The 20669-nt window shown below is 46.4% G+C and overlaps 1 protein-coding gene and 1 non-coding gene across 2 annotated transcripts in view; one reads left to right on the top strand and one right to left on the bottom strand.

Moving 5' to 3' along the window:
- LOC124619611 (apoptosis-resistant E3 ubiquitin protein ligase 1) overlaps positions 1 to 20669 on the top strand; it is a 656004-nt gene that overhangs the window by 85590 nt on the left and 549745 nt on the right. The gene's annotated exons all lie outside the window — the stretch shown is intronic.
- Positions 7910 to 8009, bottom strand: LOC124620924. The gene has a single exon (XR_006980428.1). It is a non-coding gene; the product is annotated as a U6atac minor spliceosomal RNA (small nuclear RNA).

Here is a 20669-nt window from a genome sequence, read left to right as displayed (position 1 = left end):
TTTTGTTGAAAGAAAAGTGTTGTCACCTCGAATAACAGTAGCGTTAAATTCGATAAACGATCTGCAGCTAGTAAAGAGACTATTATACAACAGCATTGAAAATTACTACAAATCATTACTCTTGTTTAGTTCAGATTACTTATCACACATTTAGCTTGTTTGCTGGTTATATATGCTTGCTTTTATGCATGAACTTAGTGCCATTTACATAGCTTGACAGACAACCTTGCTACATTTCGCAGGTGGAGATTTCTTTAACAAAATAACGATCATTAGCAAGGAAAACGCAGTGATTAAATAAAACCTCATCTTACATTAATAATAAGTAACTTGTTTTACTGTAATGTTGCTGAAATTGTACAACACGCAATCAGACCATCGACACCACACAGTATAGGTTTATCGTTATGAACATTGCCTGCCAAATGCAAAAATTCGAATCCAGGTCCAAGACAGTCTTTCACGGATCTTCATAACAATGTACACTCCGCTGTGGAGCAAATGATTCTATCAAATTTACCTATATGAGAGTGAAGCGTTTCTAGGTGCATTTCACTTACGAAATCTACTTGGCTTATAGTCTGTAGATAAAAAATAGGTAACTAATTAAACTTTGCTTCAAGATCACGCCGCAACTCAGTAGATAACTCGAGAACAACTTACCACAGAAATTTCCTGTTCGCCACTTTCCACTATTTTTAAGGTTCCATGTGCAAATCGAGTCCACCTCCATAGCTGAATACGATATGACAGTGCTTCTGTTATTCCAAATTAAGATGCTATGTTTTTTCGGACGTGCGTGAAATGTATTCGCAGTTGGGAATATGGACAACCATCAACTCTTGCAATGGAATCAACATCTACATCTACATGGATACTCTGCAAAAAACATTTAAGTGCCTGGCAGAGGGTTCAGCGAACCACCTTCACAATTCTCTATTATTCCAATCTCGTACAGCGCGCGGAAAGAATGAACACCTATTTCTTTCCGTACGAGCTCTTATTTCCCTTATTTTATCTTGGTGATCGTTCCGCCCTATGTCGGTCGGTGTAAACAAAATATTTTCGCATTCGGAGGAGAAAGTTGGTGATTGGAATTTCGTGAGAAGATGCCACTGCAGCGAAAAACACCTTCGTTGTAGTGGAGTCAACCCCAAATCCTGTATCATTTCTGTGACACTCTCTCCCATATTTCGCGATAATACAAAACGTGCTGCCCTTCTTTGAACTTTTTCGATGTACTCCGTCAGTCCTATCAGGTAAGGATCCCACACCGGGCAGCAGTATTCTAAAAGAGGACGGACAATCGTAGTGTAGGCAGTCTCTTTAGTAGGTCTGTTACATTTTCTAAGAGTCTTGCCAATAAAAGGCAGCCTTTGGTCAGCCTTCTCCACAACATTTTCTATGTTTTCTTCCAAATTTAAGTTGTTCGTAATTGTAATAACTAGGTATTCTAGTTGAATTTACGGCTTTTAGATTACACTGATTTACCGTATAACCCAAGTTTAACGAGTTCCTTTTTGCACACATGTGGATGACCTCACACTTTTCGTTATTTAGGGTCAACTACCACTTTTCGCACCATTCAGATGTTTTTTTCTTTATCGTTTTGCAGTTTGTTTTGTTTTGGGATGACTTTATTAGTCGATAAACGACAGCGTCATCTGAAAACAACCGAAGATGGCTGCTCAGATTGTCTCCCAAATCTTTTATATAGATAAGGAACAGCAAAGCTCCTATAACACTACCTTGGGGAACGCCTGAAATCACTTCTGTTTTTGTCGATGACTGTCCGTCAATCACTACGAACTGTGACCTCTCTGACAGGAAATCGCAAATCCAGTCACATAACTGAGGCAATATTCCATAAGCACGCAATTTCACTACGAGCCGCTTGTGTGGTACGGTGTCAAAAGCCTTCCGGAAATCCAGGAATGAATGAAAATTTGTGCTGAACCGGGACTCTTACTCGGATTTCCAGCTTATCACGAGCGGTCTGCTTAGTATTCGGCCATCCGAGCACGACTCACTCCAGACCCAACCTTTCATACCTCGTCAACCATGTGCGTCGTAATTTGGTATAAGACAGGCGGTGCAATATAATACTTATCCGCCGACACCAGGCAAGCGACTGTCAAGTAAAATGTCTCGCATGTACGGAATATACATAATGGATGTACGAGTACTGGGTGGAAACACGTGGTTGACAACATGGAAGTTTGGTCGGATAGCCTGATGGTAACGCGACAACTCGTGATTAGCAAGAAATCCGGTTTCGAGTCCCGATCGGGCACAGATTTCCATTATCATTCTTCCATTATACAGCTGAGGGTTGTCCATATAGACAACTGCGAATATACACTACTCGCCATTAAAATTGCTACACCACGAAGATGACGTGCTACATGCGTGAAATTTAACCGACAGGAAGAAGATGCTGTGATATGCAAATGATTAGCTTTCAGAGCATTCACACAAGGTTGGCGACACCTACAACGTGCCTACATGAGGAAAGTTTCCAACATCACGTTTCCGACTTTGATAAAGGTCATTTTTTCGGATGAATCCAGGTTCTGTTTACAGCATCATGATGGTCACATCCGTGTTTGGCGATATTGCGGTGAACGCACATTGGAAGCGTGTATTGGTCATCGCCATACTGGCGTATCACCCGGCGTGATGGTGTGGGGTGCCCTTGGTTACATGTCTCGGTCACCTCTTGTTCGCATTGACGGCACGTTGAACAGTGGACGTCACATTTCAGATGTGTTACGACCCGTGGCTCTACCCTTCATTCGGTCCCTGCGAAACCCTACATTTCAGCAGGATAATGCACGACCGTATGTTGCAGGTCCTCTACAGGCCTTTCTGGATACAGAAAATGTTCGACTGCTGCCCTGGCCAGCACATTCTCCAGTTCTCTCACCAATTGAAAACGTCTGGTCAATGGTGGCCGAGCAACTGGCTCGTCACAATACACCAGTCACTACTCTTGATGAACTGTGGTATCGTGTTGAAGCTGCATAAGCAGCTGTACCTGTACACACCATCCAAGCTCTGTTTGACTCAATGCCCAGGCGTATGAAGGCCGTTCTGGGTGGTTGTTCTGGTGGTTGTTCTGGGTACTGATTTCTCAGGATCTGTGCACCCAAATTGCGTAAAAATGTAATCACATGTCAGTTCTAGTATAATATATTTGTCCAATGAATACCTGTTTATCATCTGCGCTTCTTCTTGGTGTAGCAATTTTAATGGCCAGTATCGTATTTTATTAACGATGAATTGCTTTTTATTAATATCACGAGAACACGATTAATGTTCATTCACATTCCACACACAATGCTGTCTCGAATATCATTTCGAATAAAATGTAGGCGTGGATGTTACAACTGATGAGCCAAAACATCATGAACACCTTATTAATAGCGTGTTGGTCCACCTCTGAAACACAAATACAGCAGTGATTCTGCATGACATGGATTTGATAAGTCCGTGATAAGTTCCCGGAGGTGTGTGGCGCCAGATGCCTACGCACGCCTTACGCAGTTCCGGTGAATTACGTGCCGGTGGTTTGTGTGCGCATAACTGGCGCCCGACAGCATCCCAGATGTGTTCCATCGGATTCAAATCAGCGAATTTTGTGGCCGTCTGCGTGACTTCACTACCTTGTTCCACCGATCACTGCAGCAAATTCCTGACCCTGTTGTCGAGGACAGTTGTCCTTCTGGAACATGCTATCGCTGTCCGGGAAGACGCATAGAATGAAGGGATGCAGGTGGCTCGTGATGAGTTCTTCTTACACTACTGGCTATTAAAAGTGCTACACCAAGAAGAAATGCAGATGATAAACGGGCATTCATTGGACGAATATATTATTCTAGAACTGACATGTGATTACGTTTTCACGCAATTTGTGTGCATAGATCCTGAGAAATCAGTACCCAGAACAATCATCTCTGGCCGTAATAACGGCCTTGATACGCCTGGGCATTGAGTCAGACAGAGCTTGGATGGCGTGTACAGGTACAGCTGCCCATGCAGCTTCAGCACGATACCACAGTTCATCAAGAGTAGTGACTGGCGTATTGTGACGAGCCAGTTGCTCGGCCACCATTGACAAGACGTTTCCAATTGGTGAGAGATCAGGAGAATGTGCTGGCCAGGGCAGCTGTATCCAGAAAGGCCCGTACAGGACCTGCAAAATGCAGTCGTGATTTGTCATGCTGAAATGTAGGGTTTCGCAGGGATCGAATGGTGGGTAGAGCCACGGGTCTTAACACATCTGAAATGTAACGTCCACTGTTCAAAGTGCCGTCAAGAGGTGACCGTGACTTGTAACCAATGGCACCCCATACCATCACGCCAGGTGATACGCCAGTATGGCGATGACGTATGCACGCTTCCAATGTGCGTTCGCCGCAATGTCGCCGAACACGGATGCGACCATCACGATGCTGTAAACAGAACCTGGATTCATCCGAACAAATGACGTTTTGCCATTCGTGCACCCTGGTTCGTCGTCGAGTACACCATCGCAGGCGCTCCTGTCTGTGATGCACCGTCAGAGTAACCGCAGCCATGGTTTCCGAGCTGTAGTTCCTGCTGCTGCAAACGACGTCGAACTGTTCGTGCAGATGGTTGTTGTCTTGCAAACGTCCCAGTCTGCTGACTCAGGGATCGAGACGTGGCTGCACGATCCGTTACAGTCATGCGGATAAGATGCCTGTCATCTCGACAGCTAGTGATAAGAGGCCGTTGGGATCCAGCACGGCGTTCCGTATTACCCTCCTGAACCCACCGATTCCATATTCTGCTAACAGTCATTGGATCTCGATCAACGCCAGCAGCAATGTCGCGATACGATAAATCGCAATCGCTATAGGCTACAATCCGACCTTTATCAAAGTCGGAAACGTGATGGTACGCATTTCTCCTCCTTACACGAGGCATCACAACAATGTTTCACTAGGCAATGTCGGCGAACTGCTGTTTGTGTATGAGAAATCGGTTGGACACTTTCCTCATGTCAGCACGTTGTATGTGTCGCCACCGGCGCCAACCTTGTGTGAATGCTCTGAAAAGCTAATCATTTGCGTATCACAGCATCTTCTTCCTGTCGGTTAAATTTCGCGTCTGTAGCACGTCGTCTTCGTGGTGTAGCAATTTTAATGGCCAGTAGTGTAGTTTGCAGCTGTCATGGTGCCTTCGATTACTACCATAGGTCGCATGGAAGCCAAAGTGAATATCTACCAGCCGGCCGTTGTCGTCAAGCGGTTATAGGCGCTACAGTCTGGAACCGCGCGACCGCAACGGTCGCAGGTAGAATCCTGCCTCGGGCATGGAGGTGTGTGGGCCGGGCTGGCAGCAGCTTAGTACGCTACTCTTCAGCCTACGGACTTTTTAAAACGTAAGAAGGAGATAAGAAACAATAAAAGCAGGCGATAAAGCTGTGACTTAAATTGTAAAACGGCGGAAAATTGTGGAAAGTTAAAACATAAAACAAAGGGTTGGCAATGCTAATAAAATACAGAGGAAGCAGACAGGTAAAATAGTAAACAGACAATTAAAAAACACGACGACAGTCTGGTTTCTGTCCGCAGGAGATATAAAAACCACACCCAGCGACAGTATGATTTCCGCTCACAACACTTCAGAAAAGAGACACAACACTGTAAACACTGCACGAAACTGTCGGCACAAAGATGACACACCATAGCCAAAGGCAGATTGGGGGGGGGGGGGGGATGGCAGGGCAGGCGCAAGGGGGAATGGGAAAAGGCAGAGGAAGGAAATGCAAGAGGATGGAAGGTTGGGGCGGGGCAATCATGAAAAATTTTTTTTTTTTTTTTTACTATATTGTTATTTTAAAACCTGTACAACAGGCAGGCTGTCAGCAGCACACTACGCTGCTCTTCAGCCATAGAAGACACAAGCAGCAAAAACAGGAGAAGACACATAAGTCACAGAGCGGCGGGCAATAAAACAGGAGACACATAGAGACAATCACGGAGCCGTTCACACTCGTCGATAATCCACACTGCTAGCTGATGAGACGACGCACAACCACTGAAGATGATGATGGCACTGGTGAACGATGGAGGGGACGGTGAACACTAAACACTAAACACTAAACACTAAACACACAAAACACTGATGGCGGCGACCTCCGGCGCGCGAATGTCCACATAACGTGTGCGAGTCCGGGGACCTGCCAAGAGGGGTAGAAGGGGGAGGTGGGGGAGAGGGGAGAAAAAGGATGCCAATGGCTGAGGAGTCGGGGGCAGGAGGAGAGGAACAGGGGAGGGGAGGCCCGGGGGAGGAGGGGGGGAGAAAAGGTGGAGGGAGGGAAAAGGGAGAGGAGGGAGGGAGGGTGCCCAGAGGAATAAGTACAGGAGGAGGGCGGGAGGATCAAAGTTGGTAGGAGGGGTAGATGGAAGGGAGGAGGGCATCATCATGGAGGGGGAGCTGGCGGAAGCCACCTTGGGAGAGGGTAAGGAGGGTGGAGAGATGGAGACCGGGTGGGACGTGCGAATACAGGCGCGGCAGCGGGCGGGGGTGGGAGAGGATCGGGGAGACGAGCGGGTGAGGAGGATCGAGTTTGCGGGAGGCGTACAGGATCCGTATCCTTTCAAGGAAAAGGAGGAGGTGGGGGAAGGGGATGAGATCGTAGAGGAGCCGCGTGGGGGAGGGGAGACGGATGCGATAGGCGAGGCGGAGAGCATGGCGTTCAAGGATTTGGAGGGATTTATAAAAGGTAGGGGGAGCAGAGATCCATGCTGGATGGGCATAACAAAGGATAGGGTGGATGAGGGATTTTTAGGTGTGGAGGATGGTGGAGGGGTCCAGACCCCACGTACGGCCGGAAAGGAGCTTGAGGAGACGGTGGCGGGAACGTGCCTTGACTTGGATTGTCTGGAGATGGGGAGTCCAGGAGAGGCGACGGTCGAGGGTACCGCCAAGGTACTTAAGGGTGGGAGTGAGGGCGATGGGACGGCCATAGACGGTGAGATAGAAATCAAGGAGGCGGAAGGAAGGGGTGGTTTTGCCTACAATGATCGCCTGGGTTTTGGAAGGATTGACCTTGAGCAACCACTGGTTACACCAAGCGGTGAACCGGTCAAGATGGGATTGGAGAAGGCGTTGGGAGCGCTGTAGGGTGGGGGCAAGGGCAAGGGCAAGGAAGGCGGTGTCATCGGCAAACTGGAGAAGGTGGACGGGGGGGTGACGGCGGCGGCATGTCCGCCGTGTACAACAGGTACAGAAGGGGGGAGAGGACGGAGCCTTGGGGCACACCGGCGGAGGGGAAAAAGGTGTAGGAATCGGTGTTATGGATGGTGACATAGGAAGGACGGCGGCAGAGAAAGGAGCCGATCAGACGGACGTAGTTAATGGGAAGGGCGAAGGTTTGGAGCTTGAAGAGGAGACCGGAATGCCATACGCGGTCATATGCACGTTCGAGGTCCAGGGAGAGGAAGATTGCGGAGCGACGGGAATTAAGCTGTTCGGAAAGGAGATGAGTGAGGTGAAGGAGAAGGTCGTCGGAAGAGAAGGACGGCCGAAAGCCACACTGGGTGACGGGAAGGAGGCGGTGCTGGCGGAGATGCTGGTGGATGCGACGGGTGAGGATAGATTCCAGGACCTTGCTGAAGACCGAGGTAAGGCTGATGGGACGGTAGGAGGAGACGGCGGACGGCGGTTTGCCAGGTTTAAGGAACATGAGGATACGGGAGGTTTTCCACAGGTCAGGGTAGTAACCAGTGGACAGGACTACATTGTAGAGCCTGGCCAGGGTGGAGAGGAAAGAGACAGGAGCTTCACGAAGGTGACGGTAGGTGACACGATCGTGACCAGGAGCGGTGTTGCGTTTGGTGCGGAGTGTAACAATGAGATCCTGTGCAGTGATAGGGGCTAAAATGGGTCAAGCGCTGATAACTCAGCGGTGCCTCAACCTTATATGTGTTCCATCCTTGTCTAGGGGAGTGCTAACCGTCTCTCCTTTCATACAACACACCATGAAAAACAGTGTAACTGGTTATATAGGGCAGATCTGTCATTAGCAGAAGTGAGAACGTCTCTAAAACTTCTAAATTTATTGAAAACAGTCATTTCTGGACCCTACAGCACAGCTGTTATATGAAACTGCTAACAAATAACCAGGTATGCGCCACACAATTGTGTCTGAACGACTACTGACAAAGACATAGAAGAAACGCTCTTCCAAAGAGCGCCTGAAAGATATCACATCCTGCACAATGCAATCTGTGCTGTGTTACGGGACAAGGTACTGAACTGATTACTTTGCGTGATAAATAGATTGTCATTGCATACACTAGTACATAACAGCTTCTACCTTGTAATACAGTTAGTTATGTAAAACGTGGTGCACTATGTAGCCGAGTGGTAATATGTATTGTTACAAATTGCTACAGCAGTACACAGTTGCTCTCAAAAATCCCTCACACCACACAATCGACCATTAAAGCCACAACGCAATGGTAGCGAAATAGTGTTCGATTACTCCCTCTTCCCGGATGTCCGCGATCGAACTGACACCTCTGTCCCTCCCCTCGCACCTGGTTTCCAGTACTTGGACAACATGACACACACGGAACTCAATGCCCCTATCACTACACAGGATCTCATTGCTACACTCCGCACGAAACGCAGCACCGCTTCTGGTCACGATCGAGTCACCTACCGTCACCTTCGTGAAGCTCCTGTCTCTTTCCTCTCCATCCTGGCCAGGCTCTACAATGTAGTCCAGTCCACCGATTACTACCCCGACCTGTGGAAAACTTCCCGTATCCTGATGTTCCTTAAACTTGGTAAACCGCCGTCCGCCGTCTCTTCCTACCATCCCATCAGCCTTACCTCGGTCTTCAGCAAGGTCCTGGAATCTATCCTCACCCGCCGCATCCACCAGCATCTCCGCCAGCACCGCCTCCTTCCGGTTACCCAGTGTGGCTATCGGCCGTCCTTCTCTTCCGACGACCTTCTCCTTCACCTCACTCATCTCCTTTCCGAACAGCTTACTTCCCGTTGCTCTGCAATCTTCCTCTCCCTGGACCTCGAACGTGCTTACGACCGCGTATGGCATTCTGGTCTCCTCTTCAAGCTCCAAACCTTCGCCCTTCCCATTAATTACGTCCGTCTGATCGGCTCCTTTCTCTCCCATCGTCCTTCCTACGTCACCATCCATAACACGGATTCCTACACCTTTTTTCCCTCCGCTGGTGTGCCCCAAAGCTCCGTCCTCTCCCCCCTTCTGTACCTTTTATGTACAGCGGACATGCTGCCGCCGTCACCCCCCGTCCACCTTCTCCAGTTTGCCGATGACACCGCCCTCCTTGCCCTTGCCCCCACCCTGCAGCGCTCTCAACACCTTCTCCAATCCCATCTTGACCGGTTCACTGCTTGGTGCAACCAGTGGTTGCTGAAGGTCAATCCCTCCAAAACCCAGGCGATCATTGTAGGCAAAACCACCCCTTCCATCTGCCTCGTTGATTTCTATCTCACCATCTATGGCCGTCCTATCGCCCTCACCCCCACCCTTAAGTACCTTGGCGTCACCCTCGACCGTCGACTCTCCTGGACCCCCCATCTCCAGACAATCCAAGCCAAGGCACGCTCCCGACTCCGTCTCCTCAAGCTCCTTTCCAGCCGTACGTGGGGTCTGGACCCCTCCACCATTCTCCACACCTATAAATCCCTCATCCGCCCTATCCTTTGTTACGCCCATCCGGCCTGGATCTCCGCCCCCCCTACCTATTATAAATCCCTTCAAATCCTTGAACGCCATGCTCTCTGCCTCGCCTATCTCATCCGTCTCCCCTCCCCCACGCGGATCCTGTACGATCTCATTCTGTTCCCCCACCTCCTCCTTTTCCTTGAAAGGATACAGATCCTGTACACCTCCCGCAAGCTCGATCCTCCTCACCTGCTTGTCTCGCTCATCCTCTCCCACCCCCTGCCCGCTGCCGCGCCTGTATTCCACGTCCCACCCGGTCTCCATTTCTCCACCCTCCTTACCCTCTCCCAAGGTGGCTTCCGCCAGCTCCCTCTCCCTGATGATGCCCTCCTCCCCTCCATCTACCCTTCCTACCAACTTTGATCCACCCTCTTCCTGTGTTTGCTCCTTTGGGTACCCTCCCTCCCTTCTCTCCCTCTTCCCTCCCTCCTCCATTTCTCCCCACTCCTCCCCAGGCTTCCCCTCCCTGTCCCTCTCCTGCTACCCCCATCTCCTCAGCCATTGGCATCCTTGTTCTCCCCTCTTCCCCACCTCACCCTTATTCCCCTGTTGGCAGGTCCCTGGACTCGCACACGCAAGTGGACATTCGCGCGCCGGAGATCATCGCCATCAGTGTCTCGTGTGTGCCGTCGTGTTTAATGTTCAGTGTTCACCATCACACTCCATCGGTCACCAGTGCCATCGACATCTTCAGTGTTTATGCTTCGTGTCAACAGTTTGTAGTGTGGATTGTCATCGAGTGTGAACGGCTTCATGTTTTTTTATGTTCATGTGTCTACTGTTTTTTCCCCGCCGTTTTGTTCCAACTCCTGTGTCTTCTCTGTTTTTATCATTGTACTATCGTTGGCTGAAGAGCGGCGTGTTGTGCTGCTGCCAGCCTACCTGTTCTACGGGTTTTAAAATCACAATAAAGAAAAAAAAAAAGATGCGAAATAGTGGGGAGAGAGAAGGAATGTGGATGCAGCTGTGGAATCAGCAGAACACGAGACATTATTCAAACTGGATGTGGTTGGCGGTGGTGTAGGCGGCAAGGGAGGGAGAGGGAATGAAAGGGAGAGGGTAGTCTGAAGAAGTGGGTGCTCAAAGGACGGCGTGGGGGGAAACCAAAATTCATAAGGTAATTGTACTCAGATCCATATCTGACAAATATAAATAAAACTTCTGTTGCGTCCACGTTATAAAACTTACTGAAATACTAATAAAATATGTTACCTCTATCTATAACACGCATTGTAAAGCTGCTTGAGCATTTACTTCATTAAAATGTACTTCACAATTTGCATGTACGTTAAGAAAATGATAAAATTCCATAAGAAAATAAATGTACGATGTAAAGTATTTTCTGAAGTGTAAAACAATAGTTCTTGGTTATTAACAATATCTAAAAGTTCAGTAGTTAAATCAGTAGGTTATTCTTTCAATTAGTGACATCTAGGACAAGCTGTATGATGGAGTAATACTAAATACTTTATATGCGTGTTGTGTTGTATCTACAAAGTCAGCGCTTATATGTATATAATAATTTAAAGATTTGTGAAATTTGGATGGTGTAACAATGAAATAAAAATTATTACAGTCAAATGTTGGCACTAGCATTTACAAAAAATTTATGAATCAGTTATTGAATGCTGTTGAAAGACGCTTTAGTAAATGATCGTTAAAAGGAGCGAGCTTACAACGATGATCACCCAAAATAGGAATGTTTGTCTTTTTACCTAGGACTGCTTCCAGTTTACCAATTGTATTGACTGAAGCTCGGAATTCCCCAGATATGCTTGTAACGCAGAGCGAGAATATTTTTGTGCTGTCGCTACCATTTAGCTCTCCGCACTTATCGCTGGAGAGCAGCGGGCGCAATGGAAACTTCTGACCCATGCGCTCCCTATTAGAAACTAGTCAGTAAGGACCAGCAGCGCGCATACCTGTACTTCCAGCACACGCTTTCATCGAATCATTTGTCACCGCCTGCGCAATTAATTCATTGCTCAGAGTTCAAACTATGTGCCAGCTATGCAGAGCAGCGTCCGTTCCTGGAGCCTTCTGCTAACGTAATTAATTTGTCCACCAAAGTTTAGGCCTGTACGTTCAAAGTTTAAATACTTCTGCAGTTAGTACGTCAACATAGCTTAGCTTCAGATTATTCCCGCAGTATTTCTTCGTTTATGCCGTGCACTGAAAGCTCATAAATCTCTGAGCATACCAGGACCATTCTGAAAGTATTTTCCTTGCAGTGAGTAAAATTAAGTTATCAACAATCAACAGGTTTTTTTTGTACCATAGTCGTAAAAAATTTCTTCTTGTGACGATAACTCCGTACTGTGAAGCTCGTGTTGCGTGATGTTGACGGGAAGTTAAACCTTAGTGCTTGTTTCTTCCATCCATCCATCCATCCATCCATCCATCCATCCATCCATCCGTCATGTGCCGACCACGACGCCACTTTAATGTAGTATGTTCGTGTAGTGTCACAATTGCAAAGCAGCTTTTGTCTTTACTCACCGTATCAGCTGTTACTATCAATTCCTCGTACATTTTTGTTGTAACATGTCTAGTCTTCATCGGGAACACCGTCATGCCAGGAATTATGTATTTACACTCATTATTATTATTATTATTATTATTATTATTAGGAAGCATCACAGAGTATGAAAGCTCTTTGATGCTGACATCAAAATGTTTTGTCAGGTAGTTCTCTTTTGGCATTTAATTATTTAATTTTACAATTCATCACATCTAAGATTTTTATATTTTCTGTGATGTCGAAGTAGGATAGTCTTGGTCTTCGAAGAGGTCATCTACGTTGATGTTATGTGCATGCTTCGTAGATCTTCCTCTCTTCTGGAGCGTGTCCAGCCCAACGAACTCCTACCTTTGATAATGGATAAAATCTATCGTTTTGTTAATATTCTCCATTCCGCTGCGTTCTTATCTTGAATTCTGGCAAATATCTTCCTCAAAATTTTCCTTTCAAAGATTCTTTATTTTGTTTCTTCTGCTTTTGTTAATGCCCATGTTTCACCAGCATTTGTCAGAACAGTTATGACAAGAGTTTTATATATGCGAATCTCTGAATATCTCGAAATAAGTTTGCTATTTAATACCTGCAGTAATGAGAGATAATACATAATGGTTGTTTTTAATCTACTATTTATTTATTTATTTTAACAAGGTTTCAAGATAAGTGAACTGAGTCACTGTTTTGATTTTTCTCTGCACAAATTTTAAGACAATTCTTTAGTTTGTCGCGAGACATTCAACTATCTGATTCTACTGGCATTAATTTATAGTCCTGTTCAAAATAAGCTCCCGTAGAATGTTGCAGTGAGTGAATTAATTTCTTGTCCATTTTCTCCTAAAACTACGATGTCATCTGCAGATGCCAGTATGTTAAAACTGTCCTATAGCTTTGTTCCAAGTTGTTATTATTTTGTGAGTGTATGCTTTCCCGGCGTATACAGCTGGCGAAGAGTTCTCGGGCTTCCAGCCGGGTGGCGGTGTCTTCAAACAGCGACGTTTCGACGAGTGACATACTCATCATCTTCTGGCGAAGATGATGAGTATGTCACTCGTCGAAACGTCGCTGTTTGAAGACACCGCCACCCGGCTGGAAGCCCGAGAACTCATCGCCGCCTGTTATTATTTTATTTTCCTTATGATCTGCTTCATATGAGGTGGAAAAGTGATGGTGACAAAGCATCTCCTTGTTTGACTCTGGAAGTAACATGGAACGTTTCCAAGGGACTATTTTGTATTTTAATACGTGAATTGTGATTGCAAATTTTAACCAGCGTGTGTTAATTTGTTTCATGCATTTAGAAAAAGATTTACGGTTGTAATATCACATTCAGCATCGGGTTCGATTCTGTTGATACTTACAACCACCTTCAACACCTACGTGGACCTCAAATTAAATTAAAATTGTGTGTACCAGGTAACAGTAATAGATCAAGGAAAATACAATTGGTTTTCACGATAGTCTCCTTCGGCGAATACATACTTCATCCAGCGAGTTTACAATATCAGAAAAATATTTTTTAACTCAGCAAAATACTGCGCCCACTCGTTTGAAGAAAATTCCTTTTCACAAAATCATTTATCTAATTTGGTACTAAGTAAGGAGACGAAAGAGAATAAGAAGCCAATTCCAGTCTTGCCATTGTGATTGCTGATAGAGTGGCAGGAGCAGCGTGATGTACAAAGAACACTTTCTTTTTTTGCAGACCTGGTCGTTTCCCAATCAGTTCCTGTCTCACAGTATGAAAACGAATAACAGTATGGGACAGCTGTGACTGTGGCTTTGTCCCAGTGATCTACCGGGATTACGTCAGAGAATCTCCAAAAGCAGTGTCTGACAGCTTTCAGCACGACCGAACATCCTTTACTTTATCTGGAGAAGTCTCACAGGGCCTTGTCCGTCGTTTTAATTGTCTCATCTCAGGATCTGAATGTGGATCCAAGTTCCATTCATGGTCAGAAAATCTGAGCAAAATTCCCCGCGAGCTGCGCCTAAACCGTGCATTGCTATGTTCTTCCGCATTTATTTTTTCGTCGAGAGTTTGCAACAGCGGTACTCAACGCATACAACGCTTTTTGGCCAACAGAACGACGTGACTTGTTTAATTTTATTTCTCATACAGTTCTCTTCTGTTGCATCATTATTGCTTTCAGTACCTCAACTTCACCACTCCTGCGTACTGTGACAATCCAGTCAGACCGCTGAATGATGTCACTGCTCCAGATGAACATCCCATGAACGAGGGACTGATGACCTTGCTGTTTAGTCCCTTAACCCCCAACCCGAACATTTGACCACAGCCTGTGCTTCTACAAGTACGCTTGAACTCACTAAGCATATTTAACTAGTACAGGCACCTCATGCGTTTATCCAAATTGATTTAGGTCCTCTTCAAAGGAGAATATTTAGTATCAACATGAAGCTCGTGTTTTTCTCCGCTTCTACGGCATACGTTGCACTAACTTCTTCAGATGGCTGCCAACAAACGTGCTTGTGATGCTGATGCTTTCAACAAAAGTTTGCCCACTCTTCGCAGTTTAAGAAAATTTGCTGCTATTTCATACATAGTTACCCGAGTTAAAGTCGGTGCTCATACTCGAAACATTCACGTGTCGCATGCGCAGAACGACAGCTTTATCGCACTGTTGCCACGATTCCGCGAACATTTTGTTGTTCGGGCGACATATCGTAGCTACAGACGTATGATAATCGAAGTTTTTTGGTGGAATAAACTCGTTTTCGGTTATTAACTTCATTAAATGTCCCACCAGCGCTTCACAAAACAATTCATGACCATTAAAGAAACACCATTTCTTTATCAGAATTCTATATTACCAGAAAGGCAATAATTGTTCTGAAAAACCCGAAAAAATAAGGGAAATCCCAGGGAATTTCAGGAATTTCAGAAAATCTCAATGAATTCTGCCTTTTAAACCTACTGAAACTGAATCTTATCGAGTATAAAAATCATAACTTTTAAAATACTTAGTATTTCAGAGCCTGTTAATTATATGAAAACTATTATCTATAAATTATTGATGTTTAAAAACTGCGCTTAAACTACTGCTTATGGCTAGTATGCTGTTCAGCTGAGAGGTAAGAAAAGTCGTTACTGTGGTATGCTGCTGCTCCCCCCTCCCCTCCGCTCACCATCAATTTATAATATATATATATATATATATATATATATATATATATATATATATATATATAAATGGTTCAAATGATTCTGAACACTATGCAACTTAACTTCTGTGGTCATCAGTCGCCTAGAACTTAGAACTAATTAAACATAACTAACCTAAGGACATCACACACATCCATGCCCGAGGCAGGATTCGAACCTGCGACCGTAGCGGTTGCGCGGTTCCAGACTGTAGCGCCTAGAACCGCTCGGTCACAACGGCCGGCCATCAGTTTATCAGAAGCTTCTCGACACCATCTGGCTCCTCACTCTTGGAATTCTCAGGAATTTTTTTTTTTTAGGTTTGAGTAGCCAACCTGAGAACAGTCGACGCTATTTTACTATCGAATTTAATCTGAATTCAAAGGTTTTAGTTTGTGACTTTTGGTATGTCCCAAAAATTTTACATTTATTCTGAACAACTCCTTTCTTTCTACTGATGTCTCAAGGGGTGTACTGATCTCTGAACCGTCTGTTTCTCTTGTTTATAAGGCATAGCTAACTTGGAATAATGATAGAAATTTGACTAAATGTTGGCGAAAGGAATATTGTTCTGAAATCTTACGAAAAATGCTAGCTGTGAATTGCGTACTCAGTTTAGAACTAACCTCACGAACGCCAACCAATGCGACGCATAATGGATCAGTTGGAATCAACTGTAAGTGTTCAGAACACCTATAAACAATTTTCTGGAAGAGCACCGTCGTCCACTTAGAGAAATTCCCAAATAAATGTGCACTGCGCGCGACTCGTGGGAGATGCGACCGGAGACGAAGCCTGTTGTTCGTGTCTGCAAGCAGAAGGAAATCTTCTCATTCTTCATCTTCTTCATTATTTCAAGGCTTAGGCAATACTCTTGTTTCGACTTCACATACTTAACTCGATCTCTTTCTTGTACATTTCTTCCTGACGGCTCGTGTTTGTTCGCGATGACTGGAGTTTTGACTTCGTCCATCCGTTTGAGGTTTTGTCTTCAATCTTCTCATATAAATTATAAGTTCCCAATTCCTCCTTCGGATAGGTAACCAGCTCTGGGGAAAAAGTAACAAACTCGAGTTAGTCATGGAAGGGAATATTGCAGCAGAAATTCGTCGAACTGTGAACGGAGAGCCATTCAAGACAAAAGAACTGGCATGCTGACTTTTGGAATTTTTCTGATTCATGACAACGCCCGGCTTCACACTGCTAGAGCAGCACAACGGCTCCTTGAGCAGTTTCGATGAGACATTTTCGACTATCCTCCATACATCCCGGCCTAGCGCCGAGTGCATTCAATCTTTTCCATGAGCTGAAGAAGTGGCTAGGAGGGTAGCGCTTCCAAACTAACAGGAGCTTCAGGGAAACGTCAAGACTCATTTCAATTTATTGGCGGCAACATTTTTTGACGAGGGTATTTGAAAGCTTATCCACAGGTACGAAAGATGTCGGAAACGTTAGTGATTAGGTCGAAAAGGAACAATAAGTGGCGATAACTTCCAGTAATAAAATAATTTTTATATAAACTTCTATTGTCGTCTGTCGAAGGTAGAACAGAAAAATGGACGTAGTATATTGCTAGGCCTTATCAGCTCACTGTGGAATAGTGTAAGTTTGACTGTTTTCAACACGAATGGTGCTGTGAAGGTATGTTTTTCCCTATTTAAATAATTCAGCATATCGTGCCCCGGCAAGAAAAGTGAGACGCCGAATGGCAATTTTAATTTATGTCACTGAAAAGTACATGTGAAGTGTCCCGTCATGCACGAAAAACATAGTGGAATTATCACTATAGTCTACATAATCGTATGAGAGAATTCAGCAGCTGTATACGAGTATATATTTTAGATAATTCTCAGTTATTGTTCCGTGTCACTTGCACACTCTTCTTAAATTCGATTACATGTTTCGATCACACTGGATTATCTTCAGCTCTAAGTAATTGCATCAGTAGCCCCCTCTTGTCTACTCAGCACAACATATGAGTACTGTTCGCTGATATGTTATGCTGAGTAGACAAGAGGGGTTGCTGGCGCAATTACTTAGACCTGCAGATGATCCAATGTGATCGAAACATGTAAAGGAATTAAAAATAAAAAGTATGCAAGTGAGTCGGAACAATAATGAGAATTATCTTAAATATATAGTGGTTTTAAATGCCAACAATACTAACTTGAAATTTAAAGGAAGCTTATTATTTCAATATTAGTTTTATAGAAGTAATTCTTGAAGTCGAATTTTCTCAAGTATTGCATTTTTGAGTTGTGTCACTGTTCTTTCCGGTGTGAGATATGGCCTTGTTAATGGACGGAGCATTTAAGGATTTCAGTATTAGTACGTCGGTTTGGGAGACCTTTCATTTCTCTTTTACTCTTATTAGATTCTTTCAGTGAGAGTCTTTTCCTGCGGTTATTTTTCTACGTTAGTAACGGCTCAACAGAGCTGTGTGAGAATATGTACTGCAGAATGTTCTTCCGGACTGTCTCTCATATTTCTATGTACACTGTGTTTTAGTTTCGATATACTGGCCGTGCATATTAACACTGTCATGGTTTACTTCAAACTCTGCTGCAACTGTAGAATAGCCATATATTTTAGGTTCTGTGTCCCCCCTGCGGGCCCGGGGATTAGAATAGGCCCGAGGTATTCCTGCCTGTCGTAAGAGGCGACTAAAAGGAGTCCCGCCCCCTCAAGGGGGTCGTTAGCGCCTGCGTCCGGAGACGGACGGTTCCACGACCTCTATTTGCGGTCATTTTGCTTTTTCACTTCTCGTTTCTTCCTTCCTTTGGTTGGTTCCTTTCTTTGCTCTTTTCCACCTCACTGTCTTCCTTACTCTTTCCCTTGTCTTCTTCTCCTTGCCTTCTCATTGCCTTCTTCTCCTTGCCTTCTTCTCCTTGCCTTCTTCTCCTTGCCTTCTTCTCCTTGCCTTCTTCTCCTTGCCTTCTTCTCCTTGCCTTCTTCTCCTTGCCTTCTTCTCCTTGCCTTCTTCTCATTGCCTTCTTCTCATTGCCTTCTCTGGTCTCCGCCTCGGCGTTTGAGACAGTCTGTCCTCTCTCTCTCTCCCTCTCTCTCTTCTTTTTCCTCTTCTTCCTTCCTCCCTGTGCGTGCCTGAAGGCCGACCCACGCGTTCGCACGCATAGCCGGTGACGGGGTAACGCGTAATTCCCCGCCCTGGGTACACATGTAAGGCACGCGCATACCCCCTGGTAAAGGCCAGGCCCGGGGAGGGGTGATTGCCTGAGCTGATACCTTCTGACCATGCCGATTGGTCCCTCCGTCTGTTTCTCGGGAGGTGTGACCTGAAGTGTAAACATTCACCTAAGGCGGGAGTGCCCTCTGAGAGGGTCCCCACAAGGAAGGAGCGCGCCATCGGAGACGCTGGCAATCATGGGGGATTCCTCCGCAATGGATTTCACTCCATCTGTCTCGACTTCTGCCCAAAAACGGAAACGTGACCAGCCACCAGTGTCAAAAGTACTACCGCCTGCCCCACAGTTCCTCGTCGTTTCTCGATCTGAGGACAGAAAGGATTTTTCCTCTGTCAACCCTTTCGTTATCCAGAAGGGTGTAGATGCCATAGCCGGATCTGTCAAATCCTGCACCAGGTTGCGTAACGGTACCTTATTACTGGAAACTGAGAGCGCCTTTCAGTCGCAAAAACTGCTTCGGGCCACACTCCTGTACACGTTCCCTGTGCGGGTGGAGGCTCACCGAACTTTGAATTCGTCTCGTGGTGTGGTCTATACTAGCTCCCTCGATGGATTGACTGACGAGGAGATTCAATCATTCCTCGCTGAGCAGGGCGTGACGGCTGTCCATAGGGTCATGAAAAAGGTCAACAATGACCTTGTACCGACCCGGACACTTTTCTTGACCTTCGATAGTGTTAAGCTGCCATCGCGCATCAAGGCGGGCTACGAGGTTATTTCTGTTCGCCCCTATGTCCCGACACCTACGCGCTGCTACCAGTGTCAGCGTTTCAATCACACTCGGCACTCTTGTTCCAATGCGGCTAAATGTGTCACTTGTGGCAGGGATGCCCATGAGGGTGACTGCCCACCTCCGTCTCCTCGTTGTGTGAACTGTCAGGGTGACCATGCCGCGTCCTCCCGCGACTGTCCTGTCTATAAGGAAGAACGCTGTATCCAAGAAATTCGGGTCAAGGATAAAGTGTCCACCTCGTCTGCTCGCAAGCTATTGGCTAGTAGGAAGCCCACGCTGCTCCCAGCGAGGAAATACAGTACTGTCCTCGCCTCTCCTCGGACTACCAGGGAGGTGGCAACCCAGACATGCGATCTGACCTTCAGCACCACGGTCGTCCGTTCGGCCAGTGCTAAGATCGCCCGGTCGACGTCTCCTCTTCCTCCCGTCACCCCTTAGACGCAAGCACCTTCATCAGCTTCTGCCAAGACGATGACCCAGAAGTCAGATGCACGGGCCTTCAAGAAGGAACCGTCCCGTGCAGACTTCCTACGTACCTCGACCTCCCAGCCTTCGATCGGTACTTCCACCAAACGTCCTTCCAAGAAGGCTCATAGGAAGCACAGTTCTGCTTCTCCGCCACGGCGCATTTCTTCTCCTGCGCCACCCAGCGGTTGCCGCCCCCGGCCGTCATCCGTTTCGCCTGGCCGCACCGCTGGTAGCCGAACATCTGGCCGTTCACCGGCGGAGGAAGCTCCCCCTCCCGGCCATCTGCCCAATGGACGATGACTGTCCGCCTACTGATAGCGGCGGCAGTGCTCGCTCGAAGCCAGGCCCTCAGCGGCCTTCGAGGTGACCCCTTCTTTCATCTTCCTTTTCTTCTTACGATGGCACTTATTCACTGGAATATTCGCAGCATTCACTCCAACCGAGAGGACTTGAAGTTGCTGCTCCGCTTGCACCGTCCGCTCGTCGTAGCCCTCCAGGAAACGAAGCTACGCCCATGCGATCAAATTGCCTTGGCACACTACACCTCTGTGCGTTTTGACCTACCCCCTGTGGTAGGTATCCCAGCTCATGGAGGGGTTATGTTGCTGGTCCGGGATGATATTTACTACGATCCCATCACGTTGCACACCGGCTTGCAGGCAGTCGCCATCCGCATTACTCTCCCAACTTTTACATTTTCCATTCGTACCGTTTACACTCCATCGTCAACTGCCGTTACCAGGGCAGACATGATGTAACTTATTGCTCAGCTACCTGCACCATTTTTGTTAACTGGAGACTTCAATGCCCACCATCCCCTTTAGGGCTCTCCAGCA

Source organism: Schistocerca americana, chromosome 6 (genome assembly GCF_021461395.2).
Source record: "Schistocerca americana isolate TAMUIC-IGC-003095 chromosome 6, iqSchAmer2.1, whole genome shotgun sequence".
NCBI classification, from domain to species: Eukaryota; Metazoa; Arthropoda; class Insecta; order Orthoptera; family Acrididae; genus Schistocerca; species Schistocerca americana.
This window is presented reverse-complemented; position numbering and strand designations above follow the sequence as displayed.